Below are 9,124 nucleotides of genomic sequence, written 5' to 3' on the forward strand. Positions count from 1 at the left end.
TTATAACTAAATCAAATGTATCTTTATAAATATCTGTCATATATTGAAACCATAATTTTTATCATATTATTATTATTAGGACTGAAACATCCCCTGAGAAAGTCTCAGAGTAGTCAAGAAATCCAAAGATGGGGTCCTTGGAAACCCTGGAGGGAAGCCGAATATTAATAGGTATTGCAGTGAGAATATAGATAGATGTGGCAGCTAGTTCCATAATACTCAGACCTCCAACTTCAACAAGGACAGCCAAGTTTTAGGAGCTCTGAGGTTTCTAACACTGTGTCCTCTGATGACCAAGAGGAATCTGAATATGTAGCACTCTGTAACTCTGGAATTCTGGAAGATAGAGGTCAATGTAAGAATTTAGAATAGGTCTTAACCAAAAGTGCTGCTTAGAACAAAGTACATAATCTCAGTTCAGGAACCAAAATTGGAGAGATGAGTAAATCAAAGAACATACTGATCAGTCAACATAGAACATTATTGAAAATATTATGATATTTTCAAAAGAAGAGAGAAATTACATAACAATTGCAAGTATAGATTTAAAGAAAAATGTATTCTACATTAAGATTATATATTATTATATATATTATATTATATATATAATAAGATTATAAGATTATATTATATTATATCTAGAAGAAATTAAGCAAGACATTAAAAAACTAAATGAAATCTTTGGAAGTAAGAATTGAAGGAGAATATGCAGCTCAGAATAAAAATAATAATAAATAGATATTTGGGGAAACAAGAATAGACCACATATAAATCAAGGTCTTCATAAGACAATAATAAATATTAGAATAAAAATGAAAGGATTTTTTAAATAGATGAAAATATAAGATCTGTGATATAAAAATGATTGACTTGGAAAAATGTCAAGGATAGATACTTTAAAATTCCTAAGTCTCTCTGAAAATCAGGAATATAAATCCTGGACATGGTATTTCAAGAATCACAAATGGAAAATTGTTCAGATCTATTAAAACCAGAGAGGGGAAAAGATAGAAAGAGTTCATGGTTCAATTCCTGAAAGAAACCCCAAAGCGAAAAATCCCAGGGATGTTATAGTCAAATCTAGATCTTGCATGTTAAAAAAAAATTCTACAAGCAACCAGAAAAAAAAAAGTATTCCAGATGCCAATGATAGCCTCTACTAAAATGAGAGGAACTCCTGGAAAACGATATTCGAATAGTCAAAAGGATAAACTTGCAACAAATAATAACTTACTCTACTAAGCCAAATAAAATGCTATAAGGGGAAAGAACGGTCCTTTTATGAAACAGAGGACTTAAAATCATTTCTCATGAAAATACTAGAACTTCATAAAAACTTTCAAATATAAATATACAAGTCAAAAGAAATCTATAAAAGTAAAGTTACTTGAGCAATTGGAAGGAGTTAAATGATTTCTCAAAACTGTATTACATAGAAAGAAGGGTATGCAAACATGGAGGAATAGGTTGGAGAAATGGACATCATATGAACCTTACTCAAGTATAATGGACAAAGGAGTATTAAACATTCATTTACTGTAATTTATCTAAGCATACAGATTAGTCATTTAGTTTAGTGAAGGAATACATTAAACCCAACGGGGAAGTAATTGGAAATAGGGAGAAGGGGTTAAGAAGAATATTATTAAGGAAGGAAGAGATACAAGCAAATGAAGGAGGGAATTCAAAGGAGAAAAAGAGAAAAGAAATAGAATCTAGCATGGTGCTTTCGGTGATGGAGCAATATTTGAACAAAATGTAGGATATCAATAAAATGGATTTTTATTGTGTTTTAAGCAACTGTGAAAGAGATGATTTTAGAGAATACTGCATAAGATCAACTGATGAAGATTGAATTGAATGGAATCAGTAGGACAATTTATACAAAGACAGCATTACATTGTAAAGAACAACAATTGTGAAAGACTTAATAACTCCGTTCAATGCAATAACCAACCATATTTCCAGATGACCTAATGTAAAGCATGTTACCTATGTCCCAACAGATTAATGATTGATAAGGTACAGAATTTTTTTTTGCAAGGGAGCTGTGTGTATTCTTTTGATTTTATTTATTTGGTACAAAGGATTTTTTTCTTCTTATTCTCCCTCTTGGATTTAAAGAAGGGAAACATCATGATATTTTTAAAAAATTCACAGAATCAAAAAAAGAATGAAAGATAGTTCAGATAGAAGCAGAGACAAGCAGAAGAGTTTTGAAAGCAATGTACAGAGCTTTATATTTTAATTTTTTCAAAAGCAAACAATATGAATTGGAGATTTCTTTGTTTCCTATAGAATTTTTTGGAGATGTTTTTTCTCTGAGCATGGAAATTTCTTGGTGTTTGAATTCAGAACAAACAAAAAAATTTTAAAGAAAATGTTATAGGATCGATTTCTTTCTATGTTTTCCATTCTCCTCCATAAAAATATTTGAGACAATGGAATTTACTTGCAGGCATGCTTTTTTTTTTGGGAAATGGAAAAAAGGCAATTAGGAGATGAACTTGATAATTGGAAAATAGAAAATATGAAGTAGAAAAAAAGAAGAAAAGTTAGAGAAGAGAATAGTGGTCTACCAGAAAATCCAGAACTTAAATTTGAAATTTTAAGTCAGAACGCATTTATTTATTTAGCACTTTCTATGTGCTAAACCCTGGGAACAAAGAGAAAGGCAAAAATAGTGAAAAACTAATCAAATAGGTAAACAATTATTTGCAAACAAGATGAAGACAGGATAATTTAAAATAATCAATAGAAAGCAAGCACTAGCATTAAGGGACCTGGGAAGGCATCTTGTGAAAGGGGGAATTTTAGCTGACATTAAAAAAAGTGAGGGAATTCAGGAGATGGGAATGAGGAATAAGAACATTCCAGGCATGGAGGACAGCCAGTGAAAATGCATATATTTAGGAATTGGAATGTTTTGTGTGAGGAACAAAAATTTCACTGGATGGTAGAGTATGTAGAGGTGGAAGAAAGTATTAGAATTGGAAAGGTAGGAGGAAGATAGATTTTAAAGGGCTTTAAAAGTCAGAGCGTTTCCTATTTAACCCTAGAGGTTCTTCTGTACAGGGAAATTGGCAATGAAATCATCTGGTCTTACCTTTAAAAAACTGGAGAGGTGGGGAAAATTATAGTGGAGGAACAGTAAGAAGGGAAAAGGGAAAGGTGAAATGAAGGGAGGAATACCACCACCATTATCCCTCATCCATCAACACCACTATTCCTAAGCATGCAAACTTCAATTTATCATGTGGATTTCTAGCAGAAACCCTGCCTGTCTGGTCCTGATAATGTTTGCCTCATGACCTGCATTTCCTTGTTCACAATGGCCAACCATCTTCCATTCTGATTATCAGGGTTAGATGAGTGCAGTAAGCTTTCTCACAAGGACTGGGTCTCTACTAAGGGGAAACTCTTATAGCCACCAATGGATATAAATACATACATATAAGGTGATACTATAAGGCTATAGAGCATGTAATATCACAGTTTCCAAAGAATTAAACTTTCAGGATACACAAAAGGTCCCAGAAAGAAGCATAGTAGGTATAAGTAGATTATGCTTTATTCCAACAAGTTCTACAGGAGTAGTCTAAAAATATTATCAAGGAAATGTATGCCTGAAAAAGCATGTAGTTGGTTACATAGCTAGGACAAAAGATTACAAACACATGGTTTCTGTGCAATACTATTATTCATAGAATTTCAAGAGGTAAAGCAAGGATTCTTGTAATCCATGGATAGATTTAGGACTGGTGGCATTTTGAACTGGATGTCTGAGCCTAGGAGACTACTCCTTCAGGTTCACAACCTCCAGTCATCTTCAAATCCTCACTCTCCCTCCAATTCCTAATAAGTTGCCATATTTCTTTATCTTTTGTTTATAACCAACCCTCTTCTTTACTTACACAGTCACATTATTAACTCAGACCCTTATCTGTTAGACTAATCTAACTGATTTTCCCTATTCAAGTCTTTCACTACTCCAAGTCACCTTCTAAGTAGAAGATAAAGCAATTTTATGGGGTAGCTCAAGTGGCATGATGGGTAGAGCACTGGTCTTGGAGTCAGGAAGACCTGAGTTCAAATGTGGCCTCAGGTAATTATACTTAAAGTGAGACTTTGGGCAAGTCACTTAACCCCATTGCCTCACACAAAACAAAATACTAATTTTCTTACAGTGCAAGTGTAAGTATCCTATTTTCAACAATTTCAGTTAGCCCTAGGACCCAATATCACATTTTCCCTTTTCAGGTTGATTTCACATTCATTATTGTACTCAATACACAAGATGGGCAGCAAGATAGAATAGTGGCTAGAGTTCTAAGCCTGAAATCAGGAATATGAGTCTTCCTGAGTTTAAATCCAGCCTCAGATACTTAATTAGCTGTGTTACCCTGGGCAAGTCATTTAACCCTATTTGCCTCAATTTCTCATTTGCTAAATGATCTGTAGAAGGTAATGACAAACTACTCCAGTATCTTTGCCATGAAAACTAAACATGGAATCACAAAATCAGAAATAATTGATTGAACAACAACAATTGTTCTTAAAATCTTTCATTTATTGTTTTTATACCAATCATTCCTACTTCCTGAATGGTCTCCCTCCTCATCACCTTTTCTTGAAATTTCTGGTCCCTTCTAAACTCAGCTCAAATATATGTGTGTGTGTGTGTGTGTGTGTGTGTGTGTGTGTTTATGCTTGTGTGTATAGTATATATACATTCTATCCATATACACACACATATATATATATATATATATATATCCATACCTATATATTTCTCTAAATCCTAAAATATAGATGTAAGGAGTAACTTCCCATATATGGTGAGACCCATGTGTTGAAATGGGAATATTTTTGTTTTGCTCAAAAGGAAGTAGAATCAATATCTCTAGCTTTTCTCTTCCATTCTTTTTAAAGGAAGATTTTCATTCCTGCCAGGAGATGAAGCAGGCAAGAGAATGGGGTTACATAAATATTAATATAGATATCCACATATACATTTATTTATCTATCTAGGTATATCTATTGATCTGTTTGTCTTTTTTTTTCTGTCTACCAGTCTATCTATACGTTAATATCTATCCTTTATCTATCTGTACTTCTATCTATCTAGTTCTAAAAATCTTAATGCAGTTTAAGCTATTAAAACTTAAAATTTTAGTGCCACTACTAAAACTAAAAGTTTTGTGCCATCATATATGTTACTTATTGCTCTCACTGGGCTCAGAGTAGGTAGCTAATGTTGATTGTTTGCTTGGTTTGTTGATGAATACGAAGTCCTTCCCATTTCCCACTTGGGAAAATAATTTCTCCGTGACACCCCTCTGAATTGAGGGAAGGAGGAATTATGTTCTTTCTGGAATCACAAAGAAATCACATATTTCTAAAGTCATCTGACCTAGAGATTGACCTATACACCTTCCAACTCCATAGGAAAATGTAGGAAAGCAATTCTTTGGGGAGAAAAACACTTTTTACATAATGAGCAAAGTCTCTAGCTTTTTCAGACTGAGATTGGTCAACTTTACCCACATTGCACATAGAAGTTCACTTGGCATATCCTTCATCCACCTTTCTTCTATTTTCAAAAATAAAACCAAAACTTCTTGGATTTTGAATAGTCCCATCACAGACTCATTCTACTACAGACCCTTCCATTTCTAGGATAGAATTCACTTAATTATTTGAAATGGCAACTTTGTCTCCTGAGAAATAGAATCCTGAGTGACTTCTCCCAATAAGGTAGAAAAGACTGCATATTGTCACCTTATTTATTTAACTTATATGTAGAGTATATTATGCAAAAATGCCAGGTGGATGAATCAAAAGCCAGAATTAAGGTTGCCTGGAGAAATATCAACAGTCTCATATATTCTGATAATAGCACTCTGATGGCAGAAAGTGAAGAAGAATTAAGATGCTTCTTGATGAGGGTGAAAGAAGAAAGTGTTAAAGCTGGCTTTAAGCTTAACATAAAAAAATCCCCCAAAACAAAAAAACCTAAGATCTTGGCAACTGTTCCCATCACTTCTTGGCAAATAGAGGGAGAAGAAATGAAAACAGTGTTAGATTTTATATTCTTGGGCTCAAAGATCACTTTAGATGGCAACTGCAGCTATGAAATTAAATATGCTTTCTCTCTGAAAGAAAAGCTATGGCAATTCTGGACAGCATACTAAAAAGCTAGAATATTACCTTACTAACAAAAGTTTGTATAGTCTGAGCTTTAGTTTTCCCAGTAGTAATGAATGACTGAGTGAATTGGATTGTAAAGGAAAGTCTGAGTGCCACAGAATTGATGTTGTTGAATTGTGGTAGTGGAGAACACTTCTGAGAGTCCCTTGGATAGTTAGGAGATCAAATCAGTCAATACTTGGAGAAATTAATTCAGACTATTCACTGGAAGGTCAAATAACCGAAGCTGAAGCTTAAATACTTTGGTCACATAATAAGAAGACAGGACTCCTAGGAGAAGACTGATGTTGGGAAAGGCAGAGGATGAGATGACTAGATATTGTCATAGAAACAATGAACAGGAACTTGAAAAGACTTTGAGAGATAGTTGATAATAGAAGGAACTGATGCACTATGTCCAAAGGGGTCACAAAGAGTGAGACACTATTGAATGACTGAACAACAAATAGGTGCATAAAATAATAGCACTAAATAGCAAAACTGCAAAGAGCAAACCAAATTCTCTCAAACTATTCTTTTAGAGATGATAGAGAAATATGGATTAGTTGATAATACATTCAGAGGGATTCAGAACTGGATGAATGCCCAGACTCAAAGACTAGCTGTCAATGGCTCAATGCTAACTTGGAAAGAGGTCTCCAGTAGTATAGCCTAGGGATTTATACTTGCCTCTTTGATGTTTGACATTTTTATCATTGACTTGAATAATACCTTGGATGTATGTTCCTCAAATCTGCAAATGACACAAAGCTGATAGGGATAGCTCATGCTGTAGATGGCAGTTATAATTTAAAAGGATCTTGACAGACTATAGTATTGTACTAAATTTAATAAGATAAAATTCATTGGGATAAATGTAAAGTCTTGTCCTTGGACACAAAAAATGGATTCCACAAATATAAGATAGGGACTAACAGTTGCTCTGAAAAAGATCTGAGGGTTTTAGTGGATTGCAAAATCAATATGTTAGAAAAGTGATATGACAGTTTAAAAAGCCAATGCTACCTTGTGCTACACAAAGAGAATATTGTCTTTTAGTTGCAAGAACTCTGTCCCATTTATACACTGCCCTCATCAGTCCTCTTTTGTAGCATGTGTACAGGTCTAGATTCTGCAGTTTAAGCACACAGATAAAATAGAGAATGCCCAGAGAAGGGCAACTAGACTAGGTCTTGAGGTCATGATATATTAGATTCAATCACATAAATAAGGCCTAGGTAGACTGGAAAAGAGAAGACACAGGATACCATACCTGTCTTTAAGTACATGAAGGAATGCCATATAAAGGAAGGATAAATCTTGCTCTGTTTGTCCTCCAGAGGTAGAATCACAAGAAACTGTTGGAAGTAACAAAAAAGCAAATGTTGACATCAGGAATTACTTTCTAACAATGAGAATTGTCCCAAGGTGGGAAGGATTGCATGGAGAGGTGGAGGGTTTCCTTTGCAAGAGAAGTATCAAGGAAAGGTTGGAAGAGTGTTTGTTGGGTATGTTAAAGTAAAGAGATCTTTTGTGTATGGTTGTACTACATGGTTGCTGAAGTCTCTTCCACCTTCCAAATTCTGGAATTCTGAAATAAAGGTTTTGCATGTCAATCTTAGTAACTCATAAAACAACAAAAATGAGAAGCTCATTTTGTTTTAAGTATTCATTTCTCCTAATGTTGCTATTTATTGTGATTATAGCCATAGCCACCAGAGACAATATTTAATTTTTTCCACTTATTATCATCTGTCATTTGCCACTATAATTTTTGGCAGTTGTGTCTATGAATTTTAAAATTAAGATTTCTAATGATTTTAATTTTATTGGCAGTTAAAAGTAATGATTTATTTTATTATCAATTCTAAGTTTTCACTTTTCAGTTCATTATTTTGGTCATATTTTTATGATCTTTCTATCTTTGATTTTTTATTTTGTTGTTTTTTAATATCTCTAAGTACAAAAATATTGCTTTATTTTATATGTACATTTATTACTTTTAATTTGTCTCTTATAAAATTTTGTTCCAGATTTTTCTATTTATGATGCTTGCATACTCCATGTTTTTTAAAATTGTTTGGCATTTCTCATTTTCTAGTTTGACTCAACTAACTTCAATTAAGCTATTTTTCAGTTTTCCTATAAACATCTCTTAGTTTCCCAATTTAGTTTCAGAATATTATTTTAAGTAGTATTTATGCCTCTGAATTTACTATGTATTTCCTTGAGTCCAACATGTGATCAGTTTTAATGAATTCCATGAATACTTGGAAATAAAAGTACACTTCTTATCTTTTCCAATTAATTTCTATCAGATATCTGATTATTTCAACTTTTGTATTAAATTGTTAAAAATCTATCATTTCTTTACTGGTTATCTTCATCATCATCATCATAGACATCATCATTATCATCATCATGGGCTATTAGGAGCACCTACCACTAATTTATTTCTGAATATTTCATTTTGCAGATATAAAAACCAAATCTGAATTTAACTATTCTGTTAAAGTATCTATATTTAATATTGTAAAATTCTTATTTTTTGTGTTCTTTGTTTTTTAAAACTTGCTGGTTGAATTCAGTTTTATCCAGAACAGGTATTTCTGGATTACATGTTAGAGCCCATGGAGTCTTCTATTTTAATTGATCTATGTCTTGTGTTAGATACAATTTCTTTAGGGAAAATACTGCTTTTTCCACATTAAAAAAATCTATTCAGTAAAATTTATTTTTTCTTTTTTTTAACTACAGAATTTAATCAATTCATATTATCTCTTTAAAAAATTGTTAGATTTAACCTATTATCTGCTATATTTCCCTATATTTGTTAGTGATATTTTCAGGATTGTAGTCTTTCTTATCTTCCTCTGTTTTTTTTCCTTAACAAAATCAAACAAAAATAAGCAAATTCACTGTACTTTATATTGAT

Source organism: Macrotis lagotis, chromosome 1, assembly GCF_037893015.1.
Source record: "Macrotis lagotis isolate mMagLag1 chromosome 1, bilby.v1.9.chrom.fasta, whole genome shotgun sequence".
Lineage (NCBI taxonomy): Eukaryota > Metazoa > Chordata > Mammalia > Peramelemorphia > Peramelidae > Macrotis > Macrotis lagotis.